This window comes from Trichechus manatus, unplaced genomic scaffold, assembly GCF_000243295.1.
Source record: "Trichechus manatus latirostris isolate Lorelei unplaced genomic scaffold, TriManLat1.0 scaffold00107, whole genome shotgun sequence".
NCBI lineage: Eukaryota > Metazoa > Chordata > Mammalia > Sirenia > Trichechidae > Trichechus > Trichechus manatus.
In genome coordinates, this window is record NW_004444043.1 from 8119527 (window position 1) to 8124095 (window position 4569).

A 4569-nucleotide genomic window follows, 5' to 3' on the forward strand; every position below is an offset into this window, starting at 1 on the left:
ATTTATCTCAAGATATTTTACTATTTAACTATATCTTAATAAAAATTTATACTTCCATCCTGTTAATTCAAAAGCAAAATTGAGTTAAGAATAAAAAACAGGGATTTTTACTTCTAATAGGGCTTAATTATGCATTTCCTGTATGACAAAGGACCACAATGTGTTCCCTTATCATAGATAATCATATGCATGAACACACAAAAATTTACAACAGGAATAATCTGCTTTGAATAATATTCTGATCAATTACAAATGCATTTCCTTTCTACCTCAAGTTTACTGACTCACAGGTTTTGTTTGACTTAGTAATAGACAATTTCTCAGAGATCTTAATTTACTGCTTTAACTAAAATAGCCCTCAACCTTCTATTCCTGCCTCAGTACCGAGAGCACTTTCTTCATAACACGCATCATAATTTATAATTATGCATTTATTCCTTTGTTTATGTAATTATTGTCTCATCCATAGGAAGTGGTTTTGTCACTTCTGACATTTTCCAACTAGAAAAAAAAATTACTCTCTGCTATGATCATTATTTCATAAAGTAGAGAACATTATGCCAAAATAGAAAGAATAAATAAAACTAAATATCATTTAAATTTTTAAAGTAATGAAAAAATTATCAAACTGTCCTTATTTTTTCATTTTTCATGAACCAGTAAAAACTCAGTCATACACAAAGACTAATCCATCCCCATTTGGGAAAAAAATCAGAGTTGATAGAAGTTAGCATACGTGTATTTAAGATTTAAAATGAAGTCCTTTTCTCTCGCAGGCCTTTGGTCTTTCCATGTATTATACTTGCTAATAAGCCTTTGCTATTTGAAAACCCTCCATGTGTCTGTCAGTTTGTCATACTGAGGGGTCTGCATGTTGTTGTGATGCTGAAAGCTATGCCACCAGTATTCAAATACCAGAAATGTCACCCGTGGTGGACAGGTTTCAGCTGAGCTTCCAGACTAAGACAGACTAGCAAGAAGGACCGGCAGTCTACTTAGGAAAAAAATTAGCCAGTGAAAACCTTATGAATAGCAGAGGAACATTTTCTGATATAGTACCAGAAGATGAGCCCCTCAGGTTGGAAGGCACTCAAAATATGACTGGGGAAGAGCTGCCCCCTCAAAGTAGAGTTGATCTTAATGATGTAGATGGAGTCAACCTTTCAGGACCTTCATTTGCTGATGTGGCACGACTCAAAATGAGAAAAAACAGCTGCAAATATCCAGTAATAATAGGAACATGGAATGTACGAAGTATGAATCTAGGAAAATTGGAAGTCATCAAAAATGAAATGGAGTGCATAAACATTGATAACCTAGGCGTTAGTGAGTTGAAATGGACTGGTATCGGCCATTGTGAATCAGATAATCATATGGTCTACTATTGCGGAAATGACAACTTAAAGAGGAATGGCATTGATTCATCGTCAAAAAGAGCATTTCAAGATCTATCCTGAAGTACAACACTGTCAGTGATAAGATAATATCTATACACCTACAAGGAAGACCAGTTAATACGACTGTTATTCAAATTTCCACACCAACTGCTAAGGCCAAAGACAAAGAAATTGCAGATTTTTTACCAACTTCTGCAGTCTGAAACTGATCAAATAAGAAATCAAGATGCATTGATAAATTACTGGTGATTAGAATGAGAAAGCTGGAAACTAAGAAGGAGGATACATAGTTGGAAATTATGGCCTTGGTGATAGAAATTATGCCAGAGATTGAACGATAGACCAATGACTTCTGCATTGCAAATACCGTTTTTCACCAACATGAATGAGGACTATACACGTGGACCTGCCAAATGGAATACACAGGAATCAAATCAACAACATCTGTGGAAAGAGATGATGGAAGAGCTCAATACCATCAGTCAGAACAAGGCCAGCCAACTGCAGAATAGACCATCAATTGCTCATATGCAAGTTCAAGTTGAAGCTGAAGAAAATTAGAACAAATTCATGAGAGCCCAAGTTCGACCTTGAGTATACCCTACCTGAATTTAGAGACCATCTCAAGAACACATTTGACAACTTGAAAATTAATGACCAAAGACCAGACGAGCTGTTGGATGACTTCAAGGACATCTTAAGTGCAAAAAGCGAGAGGTCATTAAAAAGACAGGAAAGAAAGAAAAGACCAAAATGGATGTCAAAAGAGACTCTGAAACTTGCTCTTAAACATCTAGTAGCTAAAGTGAAAGGAAGAAATGATGCAGTAAAAGAGCTGAATAGAAGATTTCAATGGGTGGCTGGAGAAGACAAAGTAAAGTATTATAATGACATTTGCAAAGACCTGGAGATAGAAAACCAAAAGGGAAGAACACGCTCAGCATTTCTCAAGCTGAAAGAACTGAATTAAAAACTTAAGCCTCGAGTTGCAATATTGAAGGAGTCTATGGGCAAAATGGAGCCCTGGTGGCACAGTGGTTAAGAACTTTGCTGCAAACCAAAAGGCTGGCAGTTAGAATCCACCAGCTGCTCCTTAGAAACCCTATGGGGTAGTTCTACTCTGTCTGATAGGGTTGCAACGAGCTAGAACAGACTTCACGGCAATGGGTTATCTATGGGCAAAATACAGAATGACAAAAGAAGCATCAAAAAAATATGGAAGAGAGACTTCCGGCAAAATGGCACTCTAGGCAGAAGCACCATGCTGTCTCTCCACAGCAAAGATCCAGAAAACTAAGCCTAACAGAGAAAACAACAATCCTGAAATGCTAAAACATCAAATGAAGAGATAAAGAAACCAGCCAAGCACCAAATGGAGTGAGAAAACTGACAGAGAATGGAGAGCAAGGAGAGATTCATGCAGAGGTCCCCTATGAGCTAACCCAGCATGGATCTGCCATCATGGACTCCTACCAAAGACCAGCAAACAGGGTGTACAAGAAAGCAGCTTCACAGAGCTTCCAGTGGGAGACAAAACAACCGGTAATTTGCGATATACGCTTTCCCACCCCCCATCCTTCATCACCCCCACTCGACCTCCTCTGCTTTCCACGGCCACAATCTCTTGTCTGGGAAGCACCGGCTGCTTGGATTCCACCAGCCTGCACTAGCTGAATCTCTGAGTGCCATTTATTGGCTCCTGGTGTTGCTTTTTTTCCGCTTCTTTTGATTTCTTCCTTACCTATCAACACCTCCTCCTCCTTTCGCTCAAATACGTGGCTCCGTGCACCATCTTTGCTTCTTCCTGAGGGGCTGCAGAGCCCCATTCAAGTGCGGAGCTGCTTCCCAGTCTGGGCTGCCGTGCTGGTGGGTTCCCGGGGCTTTTGTTCGTTTGTTTGTTTTGAATTGTTTGTTTGTTTTCTTTTCCTTTTCTTGAGTTAGCAGCACGTTCTGGCCACACGGTGCTGTGCTTCTTGGAACCTGCCCCCTTGGCTTGTGCAGAAGTGCAGAGGGATCCCTGAGGGCATTTCTTTTCTCATTGGTTCTTTTCTTTTTTCTTTTTTTCCTGTTTTTGGGGGGCTTTTCTTGTTCTTTTTTTTTTTTTGTTAATTTGTTTTGTTTTCTTTTACCTCTTATTCCCTTTCTGTCTTTCTTCATTACTCAGTTTCTCATCTCTCTATATCTTCCTTCTCTTTCTGTTCCCGGAATACCTGGCACTGTATACCTCTACATCTTCTAGTCAGGCTATACTGCGATACCTGAGAACTACTTCCCCAGACTCATAGCCGCACCAGTCGGATCCCTGGGAACTTTGCTGTTCTTTAACCTTTCTGATTTTTATTTATTCATTCTTTTCTTTTCTTTTCTTTTTCCTTCCTCTTCCCCTTTCTGTTCCTCTCCATTTCATAGTCTCTCATCTCTCCACTCCAACAGCAAGCTCCCGTAGCATTTTTTGTTTGTTTGTTTGTATGTTTTTGGCTCCTGTTCCTCTCTCCTCTCTCCCATATCCATCCTGCCTATCTGCACTGTGCGCTTAACATCACACCACCACGCCGCACAGGCACGGCCTACTGAAACTTGCCCTGCACTGATTAACGACCCGCCCTGGTGGCTGTAGTAAGTGCCACAAACAATCCGTCCCAGTAACTTCTCTTCAGCTAGACCTGCCCTGCCATACCATATCTGAGTGACTGACCCTCCCAATTGGCAAAGGAAGCAAAAAGTATTGTGCCCACAGACGAGCAAACAACAAAGAACACACAGCCCGCCTGCCCAGACATAGCCAAATTTTTAAAAAAAGGAAGAAACAAACAAATCTACAATCAATAAACAAGAAAAATAACTACTGAATTCCCCAAAGACAGCACACAATATCAAAACATTTACAAAAACAGGACAGGATGGTTAAACTAGGCATCCAAAATAAAACACCAGATGACTTTCCAGTGGAAGAAAGGGCACTATAACTACCTGATAGGGAATTCAAATCTCTAATACTCAGAATTATCCAAGAGCTGAAGCAAAAAGCAGACAAAAATGAAGAAAAAATAGACAAACTCATGGAAACTACAGACAAAATATAGGAAGAATTCAGGAAAATAATGCAGGAACAAAATGCCAAAATAAATTCACAACTAGAAATTATACAAAGACAACAATTAGAAATCCAAAA